The sequence below is a fragment of the Pristiophorus japonicus genome, chromosome 22, assembly GCF_044704955.1.
Source record: "Pristiophorus japonicus isolate sPriJap1 chromosome 22, sPriJap1.hap1, whole genome shotgun sequence".
Lineage (NCBI taxonomy): Eukaryota > Metazoa > Chordata > Chondrichthyes > Pristiophoridae > Pristiophorus > Pristiophorus japonicus.
The window spans coordinates 20,874,221-20,893,169 of record NC_091998.1 but is presented as its reverse complement, the minus strand read 5'-3'; the positions used below and the strand labels follow the sequence as shown (position 1 = coordinate 20,893,169).

The 18,949-nt window shown below is 47.3% G+C and overlaps 1 protein-coding gene across 3 annotated transcripts in view; it reads left to right on the top strand.

Annotated features, from left to right (window-relative positions):
• Nucleotides 1–18,949, top strand: part of rassf4a (Ras association domain family member 4a) — a 298,691-nt gene that overhangs the window by 22,836 nt on the left and 256,906 nt on the right. The gene's annotated exons all lie outside the window — the stretch shown is intronic.

Here is an 18,949-nt window from a genome sequence, read left to right as displayed (position 1 = left end):
GAGCCTGTGCGGGGAGGCTGAGGGGAGATGGGGCGGGGGATGGAGGGGAGAGTGGTGGAGGTGGAGGGGATGGAGAAACCCAGGGTGGGGGACAGGAAGGGCCACATTGCAGCGAAGGTCTGCGGGGAGGGGGGGGGTGGCGACGTGTGTTGGAGGGGCGGGCCTTGGGGCTCTGTGCCTCGGTGCGGGGAGTGTTCAGAGTGCGGTGGACGGGTTGACTGCGCAGATGGCGGTTGGTGGGTGTGGTGTGGTTGGCGTCGCGGGGCATGGTTCTGAGATGGCAGGGGCTGGGGACTTGACATCCGGGGGTGTTCGACATTTGGGAAGAATTCTGATGGGACGGGGCGGGTTGGGTGCAGGGGGAATGTTCCTGGTGTTGGGTGGGTCAGGAGCCGGGGGGGTGGCACGCTCTTGGGATGGGGGGGGGTGGGCTGTTTGGGGCTGGGATTGGGAGAGACGTCTTCACTCGGGGAGTTGTTGGCCTGTGGGGTTCCCTGCCGCGGAGAGTTGTTGATGCCAGTTCATTGGATGTGTTCGGGAGGGAGTTGGATGTGGTCCTTGCGGCTGGGGGGGTCGGTGGGGTGGGTGATCAGCCATGATCTTGTTGAATGGCGGTGCAGGCTCGAAGGGCCATTCCCCCCACACCCAACCCGCCCCGTCCCGTCAGAATCCTTCCCAAATGCCGAACATCCCCGGAAGTCGAGCCCCCAGCCCCGGCCTACTCCTGCACCTATTTTCTATGTTTCTATGTTTCTATGTTTCAGCCAAGCATTGATCCAGGGCCAGCTATTGGGTGCGGCCCTGGACAACGTGGACCATTTCCCATACCTCGGGAGCCTCTTATCAACAAGAGCAGACATTGACAACAAGATTCAACATCGCCTCCAGTGCGCCAGTGCAGCTTTTGGCCGCCTGAGGTAAAGGGTGTTTGAAGACTAGGCCTTCAAATCTGCCACCAAGCTCATGGTCTGCAGGGCTGTAGTAATACCTGCCCTTCTGTATGGTTCAGAGACATGGACCATGTACAGTAGACACCTCAAGTCGCTGGAGAAATATTACCAATGATGTCTCCGCAAGATCCTACAAATCCCCTGGGAGGACAGACGCACCAACATTAGCGTCCACGACTAGGCCGACATCCTCAGCATTGAAGCACTGACCACACTTGATCAGCTCCGCTGGGCAGGCCACATTGTCCGCATGCCAGACACGAGACTCCCAAAGCAAGCGCTCTACTCGGAACTCCTTCATGGCAAACGAGCCAACGGTGGGCAAGGACACCATCAAAGCCTCCCTGATAAAGTGCAACATCCCCACTGACACCTGGGAGTCCCTGGCCAAAGACAGCCCTAAGTGGAGGAAGTGCATCGGAGGCCGCTGAGCACCTCGAGTCTCATCGCCGAGAGCATGTAGAAATCAAGCGCAGGCAACGGAAAGAGCGTGCGGCAAACAAGCTCCACCCTCCCTTTCCCTCAACGACTATCTGTCCCACCTCTGACAGAGACTGTGGTTCTCGTATTGGACTGTTCAGCCATCTAAGGACTAAATTTTAGAGTGGAAGCAAGTCTTCCTCGATTCCGAGGGACTGCCTATGATGATGATGATATTTGGTGAACTTGTAATACTCTGGTCTGTGATACGTCAGTTATCCTGAGGCCAAATGTTCATTCCACATACAAGCTGGAAAGTTGGTCTCAGCCAAGTGTTGATCCAGGGCCGGCTTTCGGGAAGAGTGCTCATCTATCTTTGGCCTGGGATCAGGATTGTCTTAGCAATACAGTTGAGTAGACTGGGACCTACTTGAGCTAATTTCCTGGCTCGAGGTGATTACTTGTGTAGGAAAGTCTTAATTGAAAACCGAATACCTAAGTGTTGGACTACACGAAAAACTGTGCACTTGCTGAATGCAATCTGTTTTTATTAACCCTCGGAAAATGTAATTGACTTTGTCTGCTGTCCTGAGCGCCTCTGGTCTTGAGCTGCTTTTATACAATGCAGGACCTGTGCTGGCATCACCAGTTCCCGATGCCTTGGGTTTTGCTCAGCCAACTGCAACACCAGGGTAAATCTGCTAAATTCGCTCATGTGGCTGACATTTTAAGCAAAAAGGTCTTTGACCCAGAACTTGGAATCGCAGGCAAGCATGAGTTTTCCATTTTGCACAGTGTAAAAGCAGTTTTAAGGACTATTCCATTTTTGTTTGTTCGCAGCTGAATGGTGACGGACAGGTAAAGACACTCTGGTCCATCCAGCCTGTCCCACACAATTGTGATACCTTTGTGTATCACAATATATACACTCCAAAAATCTCGGCTGATGGATGCACTATCGGAGATGCCGTCTTTCGGATGAGACGTTAAATCGAAGCCCTGTCTGCTCTCTCAGGTGGACGTAAAAGATCCCATGGCACTATTTCAAAGAAGAGCAGGGGAGTTATCCCCGGTGTCCTGGCCAATATTTATCCCTCAATCAGCATAACAAAAACAAATTATCTGGTCATTATCACATTGCTGTTTGTGGGAGCTTGCTGTGCGCAAATTGGCTGCCGTGTTTCCCACATTACAACAGTGACTACACTCCAAAAGTACTTCATTGGCTGTAAAGCGCTTTGAGACGTCCAGCGGTCGGGAAAGATGCAATATAAATGCAAGTCTTTCTTCTTTCTCCACCCCCACCCGAAACATGAAAAGCACTAGATAAATGCAAATTCATTTTAATCCTGCTCAAAGATTTGTGTGGATGTTGGATGAGAATATTATCATGTCCAACTCCCAATAACCCTGGAGAGGAGACAAGGAGAGAAGTTGGGGATGGGTGCTACAGTTTGAAACACAACGAGGCAAGGGACACAAGAGTTTGCTTGGGGGAGAGGAGTGGTAATATGCATTGTGTCTTGAGAAGTTCCAAGCTTGTCTGATCAGAGACGTTGACTGGTTATCCCCTGGACCAGCTTCTTCATTCTCCCTTTGATATTATGTTGCCTCTCATACAACCTTGTTTTAAAATTAGTCACAGCCAGGCATGAGGTCTGATTTAAAGAGAACAGAAAATGCTGGAAGCAATCAGTCAGCATCTGCGGCGAAAATAGATAAGTTAATATTTCAGACGTAATCAGGGCACGTGGGATCTGATTGATGTTCCTCGCGTGATGCTGACCGTAAGTCCCTTATAAATGTACCTGAACAGCCTCATCCTATTAAATATGGAGGAGATAGGAGATTTGGGCATTCTAGTGCATACATCCTAAAAGGTACACAAATTATGCCGTGCAACGATAGCTAGAGCAAATAGGGTGTTGGGGTGTATTCATAAGACAATTGAGTATAAGGAGGCGTATTGTTTTGTCCTTGTACAAGACCTTAGTCAGGCCGCACTTGGAATATGGTCCAGTTTTGGTCTCCTCACATGGTGGGTGACATTGAGGCTCTGGAAATGGTGCAGAGGAGGGCCACTTGACTAATTCCAAGTCTAAATCTTAGTTATCAAGATAGGTTAAAAGAATTGGGACACTTTACCTCCTAAACAACTTACCTTGTCCAGCGAATGCCTCCCAATTATTTTGAATTTTTATTGTCTGAAAGATGTAGGTTAAGAACATAAGAACATAAGAATTAGGAACAGGAGTAGGCCATCTAGCCCCTCGAGCCTGCTCCACCATTCAACAAGATCATGGCTGATCTGGCCGTGGACTCAGCTCCACTTACCCGCCCGCTCCCCATAACCCTTAATTCCCTTATTGGCTATAAATCTATCTATCTGTGATTTGAATACATTCAATGAGCTAGCCTCAACTGCTTCCCTGGGCAGAGAATTCCACAGATTCACAACCCTCTGGGAGAAAAAATTCCTTCTCAACTCGGTTTTAAATTGGCTCCACCGTATTTTGAGGCTGTGCCCCCTAGTTCTAGTCTCCCCGACCAGCGGAAACAACCTCTCTGCCTCTATCTTGTCTATCCCTTTCATTATTTTAAATGTTTCTATAAGATCACCTCTCATCCTTCTGAACTCCAACGAGTAAAGACCCAGTCTACTCAATCTATCATCATAAGGTAACCCCCTCATCTCCGGAATCAGCCTAGTGAATCGTTTCTGTACCCCCTCCAAAGCTAGTATATCCTTCCTTAAGTAAGGTGACCAAAACTGCACGCAGTACTCCAGGTGCGGCCTCACCAAAGGGATTCATGCACAAGGACCCCCAGGTCCCTCTGCACCGCAGCATGTTGTAATTTCTCCCCATTCAAATAATATTCCCTTTGACTGTTTTTTCTTTCCAAGGTGGATAACCTCACATTTTCCGACATTGTATTCCATCTGCCAAACCTTAGCCCATTCGCTTAACCTATCTAAATCTCTTTCAGCCTCTCTGTGTCCTCTACACAACCCGCTTTCCCACTAATCTTTGTGTCATCTGCAAATTTTGTTACACTACACTCTGTCCCCTCTTCCAGGTCATCTATGTATATTGTAAACAGTTGTGGTCCCAGCACCGATCTCTGTGGCACACCACTAACCACCAATTTCCAACCCGAAAAGGACCCATTTATCCCGACTCTCTGCTTTCTGTTAGCCAGCCAATTCTCGATCCAAGCTAATACATTTCCTCTGACTCCGCGTACCTTTATCTTCTGCAGTAACCTTTTGTGTGGCACCTTATCGAATGCCTTTTGGAAATCTAAATACACCACCTCCATCGGTACACCTCTATCCACCATGCTCATTATATCCTCAAAGAATTCCAGTAAATTAGTTAAACATGATTTCCCCTTCATGAATCCATGTTGCGTCTGCTTGGTTGCACTATTCCTATCTAGATGTCCCGCTATTTCTTCCTTAACGATAGCTTCAAGCATTTTCCCCACTACAGATGTTAAACTAACCGGCCTATAGTTACCTGCCTTTTGTCTGCCTCCTTTTTTAAACAGAGGCGTTACATTAGCTGCTTTCCAATCCGCTGGTACCTCCCCAGAGTCCAGAGAATTTTGGTAGATTATAACGAATGCATCTGCTATAACTTCCGCCATCTCTTTTAATACCCTGGGATGCATTTCACCAGGAGCAGGGGACTTGTCTACCTTGAGTCCCATTAGCCTGCCCCTAGTGATAGTGATAGTGATTATCTCAAGGTCCTCCCTTCCCGCATTCCTGTGACCAGCAATTTTTGTGTCTTCCACTGTGAAGACCGAAGCAAAATAATTGTTTAAGGTCTCAGCCATTTCCACATTTCTGGTTTTGTAAAACACAACTTCAGTTGAATATATACAACATGAATGATAATTAATTAATTATGTGAGTGTTTATTTTAAGAGTCAGTTTGACATCTGGATAAAAGGAACGGCATCTTGACCTATCAATGAGAATCGGTCTATTGAGTTCAATGAATGAAATTCCATTCTAGCTAGGAGTTGTCAATGACTATATTCAAATGAGCGATTCTTTGTATTAAGCAAATTATTTGTCTGTGAGCAACTTCAAATGTAATTTATAAAACACAAAATTGAGACCGATGTTTGCAATAGTATCAAACCCAGACTCCTGTACTTTAATTGCTCCTGTTACTGTGATTCTGTAGTGCAGTCCCCCGGAATCGAGGATGACTTGCTTCCACACTAAAATTAAGTCTAAGGTGACTGATGAGACCAATGCGGGATCTACAGTCTCTCTCACAGGTGGGGCAGACAGTGCTTGAAGGGACAGGTGGGTGGGGTGCTTGGGTTGCCGTGCGCTCCTTCTGCTCTTTGTATTTGGCTTCCTCGTGCTCCCGGCGAAGAGACTCGAGGTGTTCGGCGCTTCCCGGATGTTTCTCCTCCACTTTAAGCGGTCTTGGTCCAGGGATTCCCAAGAGTCGGTGGAGATGTTACATTTTTTCAAGGATGTTTTCCGTGTGTCCGTGAAGCATTTTCTCGGCCCTCCTGGGACACGCCTGCCGTGACGTAACTCGGAGTAGAGTGCCGGTTTCGGGAGCCTAGTATCGGACATGCGGACAATGTGGCCCATTCATCAGAGCTGATCGAGCGTGGAAATGCTTCGATGCTGGGGATGTTGGTCTGAGAGAGAACACTGACGTTGGTACGCCTATCCTGCCAGTGAATTTGCAGGATCATGCGGAGGCAGTGTTGGTGGTATTTCTCCAGTGCTTTGAGGTGCGTACTGTACATAGTCCATGTCTCTGAAGCATATAGGAGGGCAGGTATCACTACTGCTCTGTAGACCATGAGCTTGGTGGTGGGTTTGAGATCCTGGTCTTCAAACACTCCCGCCCTCAGGCGAACAAAGGCTGTACTGGCACATTGAAGGCGGTGTTGGACTTTGTCATCGATGTCTGTCCTGTATTGCATAGGCTTCTTACTCACTTGAAGAAAATAAAATATATAGTATACTGATAAGCTCATAATAAAGGATGAAACTGAGTACTGTGAGCAATGAGTAAGTGTGTTCTTAGCTCCTTTAATTAGACTCCAGAGTGCAGGTACCGCGTGGGTGGCCTGCTTATATACAGTGCTCCCAAGGGATGCTGGGATCTCTTGGGACTCCAACAGGTAGGCCCTCTGGTGGTGGTGTGATACAGGTTGCCAAGGTTAAATACATAACATCAGTCCCTCGTAAAGTCAATAGTACACTTATTTACAGGGCTTTTCACTCTCTTGTCGATCGTCTCAGTACAAATGCGGGTGTGGGTGAGTTGGTCAGTTCTTCACTGGGCTGTTGGACAGCTGGCCTTGCCAGGCTGCTGGGGATGGTGAGTTCGGCTTCGTGGTCAACCATGATGTCGGTTGCCACTTGTGTGTGTGTTGGGGGGTCGAAGTTGGTGGTGTCCTCTTCGGGTTGTCCGTAGCTGTTGGTGAAATGCATTTTAATTTGGTCCAAATGTTTTCTTCACATTAGTCCATTGGCCAATTTGACCTGAAACACCCTACTCTCTTCTTTGGCTATGACCGTGCTAGTGAGCCATTTGGGACCATGTCCATAATTGAGTATGAACACAGGATCATTGACCTCAATATCGCGTGACAAATTTGTGCTGTCATGGTACATACTTTGTTGATGCCGCCTGCCCTCTACGTGATCATGGCGATCAGGGTGGACAAGAGAGAGCCTTGTTTTGAGCGCCCTTTTCATGAGCAGCTCGGCTGAGGGAATCCCAGTGAGCGAGTGGGGTCTGGTGCGGTAGCTGAGCAGAGCTCGGGTCAGTTGGGTCTGCAGGGAGCCTTCCGACAGCGGTTCAAGCTTTGCTTGATGGTCTGAATTGCCCGTTCTGGCTGGCCATTGGATGCGGGCTTGAACGGGGCAGATGTGCCATGCTAGATCCCATTGCAGGTCATGAATTCCTTGAATTCAGCACTGGTGAAAGATGGCCCATTATCACTGACTAGAACATCAGGCAGGCCATGTGTGGCAAACATGGCTCGTAGGTATTCGATGGTGGCGGTGGACGTGCTTACAGACAATATAACATATTCAATCCATTTTGAATAAGCATCCACGACGACCAAGAACATTTTGCCTAGAAATGGGCCCGCATAGTCAATGTGGATCCTCGACCACAGTTTGGAGGGCCACGACCACAAACTTAACGCTGCCTCTCTGGGTGCATTGCTCAGTTGAGAGTAAGTGTTGCACTGGCGCACTCGTGACTCTAAATCTGAGTCGATGCCGGGCCACATGGGATCTGGCTATGGCTTTCATCATTACAATGCCTAGGTGGGTGCAGTGTTGATCACGAATGAACGTTTTTCTGCCTTTCTTGGGCAAGACTATGCGATTACCCCAAAAAAGACAGTCTACCTGCAAGGACATTTCGTCTTTGAGCCTGTGGAACGGCTTAATCGCCTTCTGCATCTCCGCTGGGACACTGGACCAGCTCCCATGGAGGACACAGTTTTTCACCAGGGACAGTAAAGGATCCTGGCTGGTCCAGGTCCTGATCTGATGGGTCGTAACGGGGGACTTCGCGTTCTCAAATGTCTCCATGACCATGAACAAGTCCGCTGGCTTTGCCATTTCCACCCCGGTGGTGGGCAATGGTAGCCGACTGAGAGCATCAGTGCAGTACTCTGTGCCCGGTCTGTGGCGGATTATATAGTTGTATGCCGACAGTGTGAGCGCCCATCTTTGGATGCGGGCAGAGGCATTGGTGTTAATCCCTTTGCTCTCTGAGAATAGTGATATGAGTGGCTTATGGTCAGTTTCAAGCTCAAACTTGAGGCCAACCAAATACTGATGCATTTTTTTTACCCAATAAACGCACGCCAGAGCTTCTTTTTCAATCATGCTGTAGGCCCTTTCAGCTTTGGACAGACTCCTGGACGCATAGGCGATTGGTTGCAAAATTACCGATTCGTTAGCCTGTGTAACACACACCCGACCCCGTATGACAACACATCACAAGCTAGCACTAATCGTTTACATGGGTTATGCAAAACAAGCAGTTTGTTTGAACATAACAGATTTCTGGCTTCCTCAAAGGCAGCCTCTTGTGAATTCCCCCATACTCAATCGTCTCCCTTGCGCAGTAGCACATGTAGGGGTTCTAGCAAGGTGCTTAACCCGGGTAGGAAATTACTGAAATAGTTGAGGAGTCCCAGGAATGACCGCAGCTCCGTCATGTTCTGTGGTCTCAGCGCGTTCTTGATGGCCTCCATCTTGGCGTTGGTGGGTCTGATGCCGTCTGCTGCGATTCTTATTCCCAACAACTCTACCTCTGACGCCAGGAAAACACACTTTGAGCGTTTCCACCTGAGTCCCACGCGATCTAACCGACTTAGAACCTCTTCCAGATTCTTCAAGTGTTCGATGGTGTATCGACCTGTAACCAGGATGTCGTCCTGGAAAACCACGGTGCGAGGAACCGACTTTAGCAGGCTCTCCATGTTCCGTTGGAAAATTGCCGCGGCCGACCGAATCCAGAACAGGCATCTGTTATAAATGAACAGACCTTTGTGCATGTTGATGCATGCTCAGTTCCGTTCAGTTCAACTTTCAAAATTATTGGTGGTTATTTTGTAGTGAATGTGTGTACCCCATAGACTTCTGCCTCCTCCGTACGAGTCTCCAGTTCTGCCTGATGCAACGTGAATCGATCTTCCTCTGCAATGTGGTGGTTTGCAGGGTTTGCAGCTCGCCTGCACATTCGCTGGAGGTGTCTCATTGTTCTGCAACCGTTGCACGCATAGTGCTTAAAGCGGCATTGATGAGCCCGATGATCACCTCCACAATGCCAACAAGGTGTTAACTGCCCGCATTAACAATTGATAACGGACTCTGTGTCATCTGAGGTTGTGCAGCAGCCGGCATGTACGTTCTGCCATGTATATTCCTGCTCGAAAACGACATTACTTTGTGCACAGTACTGGCTGAAACCTCTTTGCGTTGCGAAATTTGTTTGCCGTTTTCTCTGGTGGACATAAATGTCTGGGCTATCGTTATGGCTTTGCTCAGATTCGGTGTTTCAACAGTCAATAGTTTGCGAAAGATTACCTCATGGCCAATGCCAAGCACAAAAAAGTCTCTCGGCATTTGTTCTAGGAATTCATCAAATTCGCAATGTCCTGCGAGAGATGCCTTAGTTCGGCGAAGTAGCTCGCCACTTCCTGGTCCTCCGACTGTTGACAGTAGAATCGATATCTCGCCATCAAAACGCTTTCCTTAGGATTTAGGTGCTCCCGGACCAGCGTACACAATTCTTCATAGGATTTGGTTGTTGGTTTTACGGGAGCTGGAAGATTCTTCATGAGGCCATAGGTTATTGCCCCACAGACGGTAAGGAGGATCGGCCTTCATTTGGAAGCGTTCTCGTCCCCTTCCAGTTCATTGGCCATGAAGTATTGGTCGAGTCTCTCCACGAAGGCCTCCCAATCATCCCCTTCTGAGAACTTCTCCAGGATATCAACTGTTCTTTGCATTTTTGCGCGGTTGTTCGTTATCACGTCACCAATTGATAAGCTCATAATAAAGGATGAAACTGAGTACTGTGAGCAATGAGTAAGTGTGACCTTAGCTCCTTTAATTAGACTCCAGAGTGCAGGTACTGCGTGGGTGGCCTGCTTATATACAGTGCTCCCAAGGGATGCTGGGATTCCAACAGGTCGGCCCTCTGGTAGTGGTGTGATACAAGTTGCCAAGGGTTAAATACATAACATATACATCCAGACAGATCATTTGTAAGCTAGTAAGACAATGAGGAGTTTTGATTATATCACTGGCAGTTGTTTATCAGCATCATCTGAACTCTTGAGGTTGGCTGCTGCCTTGTATTCAAGCTGTATAAAGTTCTGGTCTGACCGCAACTTGAATACTTTGCTCAGTTCTGGTCACCAAGACGCGAGGGAGCAATTCAAGCCCTAGAGGTGGTTTGGAGAAGAGCCACAACAACAACACAACAACAACAAATTTTATTTATATAAGGCTGATCTCCAGTGTCAAAGAAAGATGATAAAATCTTGGGTTTTTGCCGACCTGAGTGGTGATCGTGCAGCGGTGTGTAATATGTGGTGGGGGAAAGGTAGACCTGGAACATCACTTCAAACTAAACTGTATCTCTCTACAAAGTAGTAAAAAGAACATTTAGGGCTAATATGAGATTGTTTTTTCATGTAGAGACTGATCATTACATGGAATGAACTTCTGGGTAGAATAGCGGAGGCAAAAAACCTGCAATTGTTTGAGAAGTAGTTGAATGATGTGATGGGGGACTCCCGTCAAACACTATGCCAAATTACTTGCACCTTTACTTCACCCCGGTACCGTGTCACTCCAAACATTCCCTCCAGACACACACAAAGTTTGGAAGGCAAACTCCGTAATCTAACTGTACTGCTGGGTGTTTTCCGACTCCAGAACAAAAATTTTCCACGCTCATCATTGTACTTTACTAAAAGTCTGGTAAAACGCTGCTTGTATATGCTTATAATATACAAGCTGACCTCCACCCATTATTGGCATCTGCTGTAAGTTGGGGAGAAATATCACCGCCAGCTGGGACACATGGTTTATATTCCACAATCGGGCCGATTGGATATGTCGTAAGTTATTATTTAAATGGAGAAAGATTGCAAAGTGCTGCAGTACAGTGGGACCTGGGGGTACTTGTGCATGAAACACAAAAGGATAGTATGCAAGTGCAGCAAGTGATCAGGAAGGCCAATGGTATCTTGGCCTTTATTGCAAAGGGGATGGAATATAGAAACATAGAAATATATGAAAATAGGTGCAGGAGTAGGCCATTCGGTCCTTTGAGCCTGCACCACCATTCAATAAGATCATGGCTGATCATTCCCTCAGTACCCCTTTCCTGCTTTCTTTCCATACTCCTTGATCCCCTTAGCCGTAAGGGCCATATCTAACTCCCTCTTGAATATATTCAATGAACTGGCATCAACAACTCTCTGCGGCAGGGAATTCCACAGGTTAACAACTCTCTGAGTGAAGAAGTTTCTCCTGATCTCAGTCCTAAATGGCCTACCCCTTATACTAAGACTGGGTCCCCTGGTTCTGGACTTCCCCAACATCGCGAACATTCTTCCCGCATCTAACCTGTCCCGTCCCGTCAGAATCTTATGCGTTTCTATGAGATCCCCTCTCATCCTTCTAAACTCCAATGTATAAAGGCCCAGTTGATCCAGTCTCTCCACATATGTCAGTCCAGCCACCCTGGGAATCAGTCTGCTGAACCTTCGCTGCACTCCCTCAATAGCAAGAACGTCCTTCCTCAGATTAGGAGACCAAAACTGAACACAATATTCCAGGTGAGGCCTCACCAAGGCCCTGTACAATTGCAGTAAGACCTCCCTGCTCCTATACTCAAATCCCCTAGCTATGAAGGCCAACATACCATTTGCCTTATTTACCACTTGCTGTAGCTATATGCCAACTTTCAATGACTGATGAACCATGACACCCAGGTCTCGTTGCACCTCCCCTTTTCCTAATCTGCCACCATTCAGATAATCTGTCTTTGCGTTTTTGCCCCCAAAGTGAATAACCTCACATTTATCCACATTATACTGCATCTGCCATGCATTTGCCCACTCACCTAACCTGTCTTAAGTTACCCTGCAGCCTCTTAGCATACACCGCTACCCAGTTTAGTGTCATCTGCAAACTTGGAGATATTACACTCAATTCCTTCATCCAAATCATTGATGTAAAAAGCTGGGGTCCCAGCACTGAGCCCTGCGGCACTCCATTAGCCACTGCCTGCCATTCTGAAAAGGATCCGTTTATCCCGACGCTTTGCTTCCTGTCTGCCAACCAGTTCTCTATCCACATCAGTATATTACCTCCAATACCATGTGCTTTGATTTTGCACACCAATCTCTTGTGTGGGACCTTGTCAAAAGCCTTTTGAAAATCCAAATACACTACATTCACTGGTTCTCCCTTGTCCATTCTACTAGTTATATCCTCAAAAAATTCTAGAAGATTTGTCAAGCCTGATTTCCCCTTCATAAATCCATGCTGACTTGGACCAATTCTGTCACTGCTTTCCAAATGTGCTGCTATTTCATCCTTAATAATTGATTCCAACATTTTCCCCACCACTGATGTCAGGTTAACCGGTCTATAATTACCCGCTTTCTCTCTCCCTCCCTTTTTAAAAAGTGGTGTTATATTCATCACCTTCCAGTCCATAGGAACTGATCCCTAGTCAATAGACTGTTGGAAAATGATCTCCAATGCATCCACTATTTTTAGGGCCACTTCCTTAAGTACTCTGGGATGCAGACTATCAGGCCCCGGGGATTTATCGGCCTTCAATTCCATCAATTTCCCTAACACAATTTCCTGCCTAATAAGGATATCCTTCAGTTCCTCCTTCTCACTCTAAAAGCAGGGAAGTCTTACTACAGCTATATAAAGTATTGGTGAGGACACACCTGGAATACTGTGTGCAGTTTTGGTTTCCATATTACGAAAGGATATACTTGCTTTGGAGGCAATTCAGAGAAGGTTCACTAGGTTGATTCCGGGGATGAATTGGTTGACTTATGAGGAAAGGTTGAGGAGGTTGGGCCTCTACTCATTGGAATTCAGAAGAATGAGAGGTGATCTTATCGAAACATATAAGATTATGAGGGGGCTTGACAAGGTGGATGCAGAGAGGATGTTTCCACTGATGGGGGAGACTAGAACTAGAGGGCATGATCTTAGAATAAGGGGCCACCCATTTAAAACAGAGATGAGGAGAAATTTCTTCTCTCAGAGGGTTGTAAATCTGTGGAATTTGCTGCCTCAGAGAGCTGTGGAAGCTGGGACATTGAATAAATTTAAGACAGAAATAGACAGTTTCTTAAACGATAAGGGGATAAGGGGTTATGGGGAGCGGACAGGGAAGTGGAGCTAAGTCCATGATCAGATCAGCCATGATCTTATTAAATGGCGGAACAGGCTTAAGTGGCTGTATGGCCTACTCCTGTTCCTATTTCTTATGTTGTTTTGTAATGCTGGAGTTACTCTGTGCTTTTGGTGCCAGTGCTTCACAGAGGTATTTGTTTTGCAGCTGGTCAGAAATGCACTGTCTGGCACTGCCATTCCTGGCCCGATGTGAGTCACATTGCTTTCAAGAGGCCCGTTGGTTTCCTGACTGTCGCCGGCCGATGCGAAGCCTGCCTTTTATTTGCATTGCCGATTCAGGGGCGCTGCCTGCCTTTCTCTCCACTGGTTGCCCTGACAACTCTTTTGTTGTTTAAATCGGCGGAGGATACAGTGGCAGCAGAGCATGCAATTGTAAAGCTTTCCCACACTTCTGCTCCGAGATACATGCGGGGTACTGTTCCTGGGCTTTTCTCGGTTGTACTTTTACACTCAAATAAAAAGCCACCACTGCCAATAAAGTGACAGCATAAGTCACAAGTTGTCATGTCGCTTGCCATCATGCTACAACTCGGTGTTAAACTCACATGATGGTTGAATAAGAATACTTGACACGACAACTGTCAGCTGTGGCTCAGTGGGCAGCACACTCACCTCTGAGTCAGAAGGTTGTGGGCCTGAGCACAAAAATCCAGGCTGACACTCCAGTGCCGTGCTAAGAGAGTGCTGCACTGTCAGAGATGCTGTCGTTTGGATGAAACGTTAAACCGAGGCCCCGTCTGCTCTATCAGGTGAATGTAAAAGGTCCCATGGCAGTATTTGAGAGAAGAGCAGGGGAGTTATCCCCGGTGTCCTGGCCAATATTTATCCCTCAATCAATATAACAAAAACAGATTATTTGGTCATTATCACATTGCTTGAAGGAACTTGCTATGCGCAAATTGGCTGCTGTGTTTCCTACATTACAACAGTGACAGCACTCCAAAAGTACCTCATTGGCTGTAAGGTGCTTTGACACATCCCAGTGGTCGTGAAAGGCACTAATAAATCCAAGTCTTTCTTTATGACTAATGTGATTTAAACCAGTTCGAGCTCTTGAACCCAGATGTGGTTTGATGACTCATTTCCTGACTGTCAGACATTGCTAGTGCAGCAGTATTTGTCCTCAATATGCCCAGGCTAGTTTCTGCTGATTTCTGTGGGATATATTTTCACAGATTATTACTGATGCAGGTGTTTGTTCACAGACTGTCAAATGCAAGCAAGTTCAAAGGGCAGACTTTCCAATGGCTTAGCTGGTTAAGGCAATGAGCAGCTGATTATCACAGACCAAGAAGATGCCACTGTTTGATTCCCAGGTTTGTGCTCAGTGGGCTGATCTCGGGCTGTACAATTGACCACCAAATCCTTGAGTTAGCGAGATTGGCCAGCGTTCCCACATCTGACTGCTATCCCTGCTGGAAGTTCGGTGAAGATGGTATTGGCTTGGCTGTTATATTAGTGCCCTGCTGACACTCGCTGTCAGTCGCCACTTGGGTGGGTTACTGGAGGCCAATTGACACCTGTGGAACTGTACCTCAGCAAGGAGTCAATGCTTTCAGGGTGGGGGTGAAAATTGGAGAGGCGGGGAAAAGAAATATGCATAAAGTTATGCTTTCATACATGTGCATGTATGTGTGTAGAATACATGTGTGTGCATGTGTGTAGAATACATACATGTAGTATACATGTGTGTAGAATACAATTGGCACAATTGTGCAGAATACATGTGTGCACATGTGTGTAGAGTACATGTGTGTAGAATAAAATGGCACATTTGTATAGAATACATGTGCGTGCATATGTGTAGAGGTAAGTTTATAAGTATGTAACAGACCTGTTTGATGTACAAACACATGCACACCCACCTCATCCGGAGTTGATGCCATCTCTGGTGTGGGTGATCATGCACAATTTATCTTCTGTCCTGGTTCAGCCTGATCCAGCTTCTCGCAGATCACCAATGACTATAGGTCTGATTGAAAATTTTTAAGACTAACAGTGTCTAATTTGAATAAGAAGTTAAGAGATTTTTAAGAGAAGTATAGAAACATCGGCAAGAAAACTTCCAATATTCAGTAATAAAGTTACATTTCTTGATCACCTTTTTAAGAAACTGATTGTTGTAATGTAATGGGTTGGATGCTGTGCCAATAATGTGGAGTGGTTCAAAATTAATTGAGCTAGATTGAGAGTTACAGGCACTCCGAAACATAAGGGAGGAATTTCTGGATCACAGTATTAGCTACCTGTGAGAACAAGGAGAAAGACTGCGGGAGGGCAGCCACAATGCAGACCAAGGCTCATAAATGAACGCTTTGCATGAACTTGCATTGGGACAGTGAAATTTACATTTACAGTTATAGTTAAACAAAAGTTGCATTTGCCTAGAGTTACGTTGAGTTTTGTTTTAGCCTCGCCTGTACTGGCCCTGCCTGTCCATTGTTGTATACAATATTTGCATTAATGCTTAAATGTGCTAAAGTTATATTATTGTTATTGTAAGACAATGCACAACAATATGTTTGATTCATAAAACTTTTAATTTTCACAAAACGATTTTTATTCAACAAATCCCAACTCACCCCCTCCTCCCCACAACTATATATGAATATTAACATTTTAAACATGAAAAAACATTTTAAACATGAACCCCCCCCCCCTACCTGTGGCCATGTCCCCCTCCAGATCCTTTCCTCCCCCGCATCCTAGGCCCTCTGCCCGCTTTGGTCCCTGCAGACCGAGACATCGCTGGCCTGCAGTGGGCAAAGCTAAGACTTCCTGCCGTGGTGGTGTTCAGAGGAACTGTATCCTCCGTACTCGCTTGCATGCTCGGGGCGTCACCAGGAAGTAACACAACACCTTGGGGTGCAGTGCCGTGTCCAGCCAGCAACACATGCCGAAGGGCATTTGTTTTGGCGGTCTGTTCGCGTACCCCTTCCAGGGTCTGCCGTGCTACCTCCAATAGCTCGGGTAGTACGGCAGACACCTGTGAGAAGTCTTGTGCGAACTGTGTGAACCCATGGAGAAGGTTCCGACCTGTCGCGACCATCTCCCGCACAGGGACATCAAGCCCTCCAAGTGAGCGTCCGGAAGCAATTGCTGACCTTGCTGACCCGGCCTCCGTGGGGTCAGCGTGCACAAAATGGGGCACCTCGGCTTTGCCGGCTGCACGCCGCTTGGTCCTGGAGCCTCGTCTGTCTCAATTGAGACGACCGCAGGATCATTCCCCCCCCCCAAAAATGTCAATGTCGTTGTCGTCATCGTTTCGTCCTCCCTCCTCGTTCTCCCTCCTTGTCCTCCTCATCCTCCCTCGTCATCCTCGTCCCTCGTCGTCCTCCCTCGTCAACCTCGTCACTCGTCGTCATCCTCGTCCTCCCTCCTCTCTCCTCCACGCTTCGTGGAAGTGAAGGTGCGGGTTGCACCTCGACCATGGTTTCAGGGTGACCTTAAAAGCAAATGAGAGATTTATTAAAGAGCTTCGAGCATAATGTGCTCACATTAACGAGCAATACATTTCACTACCCCAGAAAGCTGCAGCGACTGCTTCTTATGCACAAAGGCATAACATAATTCGTATATTCCGTATTGCATTATATTTACAGGACATCACAGTACATTACCCTTTAATACTGTTTGACACATTACTCACGAGACGCATCGCTGGGCTCCAGGACCAGGCCGTGTGTGGTGGCCGAACGAGTTTCGGACCTGACGAGCGAGGCCGCACGCTCCTCCAGGTCCATCAGTGGAGTCAACTGAGCAGAGCCACCCCCCCCCCCCGCACCCTCCCCCCCGGTACGTCTCTGCTCTGCCCTATTAGATATCTTCTTCTGCAAATGAGAAAAGAGCATGGCATAAGCTAATAGACTAGGTAGGAGTCACAACAGTTAAAACGTTACATGCCACAGCTTGACACATATACATCTCTCTATGCTGCAGCAGCCAGAGAGACTTCAGTCCCATCAAACGCTCCCAGGACAGTTACAACACGGGTCCAGTACAGATTGACACCCCCTCTACAATGTCCCATCAAACACTTCAAGAACAGCTACAGCATGGGGTTATTTACAGAGTAAAGCTCCCTCTAAATAGTCCCAGGACTCAGAGCCCTGTCGGGATCATAACATGGAGTTTATATAATACATGTTTGAATCATAAAATACAATTCCATTCAGGAGATTCAATGTTACACTCACAATTTTCAGAAGTAAAATAAAATGCTACTTACTCTTGCTGCAGTCACCAGGCTATTCCAATGTTTACGGCATTGGTCCGAGCCCGTTGCCTCATTAGATGCCGAGGTCACCACGGCAGCAATCTCTAACCAGATTTTATGATTATGCACGGGGTGGGGGTTTGCCATTTGCACCCCGAGTTAAGTCCCCCCCAGCGTGCAATCACCTCATTCACAAGCGCCAGGTTAGCCTCATCGCAAAAGGGCTTTGCCCTTTTCCTCTCTCCTTTCGATGCCTCTACTTGAGATTTATTCACAGACATTTCTCTGCTTCCTTCAGTGCCTTTACAATTGCTTCTCTCTCTCCCTTTCTCCTCCACCCTGTACCTTCTGAGTAGGTTTTATGGCCCCTGACCTCCCGAAACGCGGTAAAACCAGTCGGCCGGGAAAAGAAATCTCACACATGCGCAGAAGGCCGTTGTTAGGGAAGCGTTTGACTTCCTCGTTCGATGGGCGAACGTGACATCGCCGAAAAATCAGATCGCCCATTCCACATCGCCGGCCTACGGCCGAGTGGAAAATCAGCATGAAAAATGGACCATGTACCAGCGATCAGTAAGGCTGAGACGTCCTACATCGCTGGAACAAGGCCCATTTTTTGGGGCGATGGCCACCTAGTGGAAAGTCTAGCCTTTGGGCTTTGGAATCAAAAGCGCAATTGCTAAACTCGATACCATAGGGAGCAGTTGAGGCAAATAGATACATTTAAGGGAAAGCTTGATAAGCATATGAGGGAGAAGGAATAGAGAGTTATGCTGATAGAGTTAGATGAGGAAGGATGGGAGAAGGCTTACGTGGAGCATAAACACCGGCATGGACTGGTTGGGCCGAATGGCCTGTTCCTGTGCCGTACATCCCATGTTTACCATCCTATGCTGTTTAAAAGTCACACACTGGTGGTGAACACTTCAAACCAAACACAACCCTGGTTGGCAGTCTGGTGCTACAGTGCATGGGTGTATCAGCGTGGGTAAAACAGCAGAATGTGAGTTTACATTTAGTAACCTGTGTTATTGCAAGGAATATAAATGGAGTTACCCAGAACTTGTGAGTTTTGTGTCTTTTCTGCAAATTGGAGATAGTGAAAATGTAGGGCTGTATTTTCTGCTCTTGTCCGCCTCTGCAATGGCGGTGGTGAGCTCTTCCAGCGGGTGGCCAGCTTCCAGCGCCCCGCCGGGGTTTTCTGTGCCGGTGTCGACGGGTCACGAAGCATTACCACCCGGAAGAGGCGAGCCGATGTGCAACGCCCCTGGTTGCGACACTGGATTGATTTTTGCCTCCTCCCGACCCATCGCGCTGCGTAGAGCGCCCCCTGCTGGGACCGCCTGTTAAAGCGGGCCGTCCAAGCTGTAGCGGCTGCAGTGA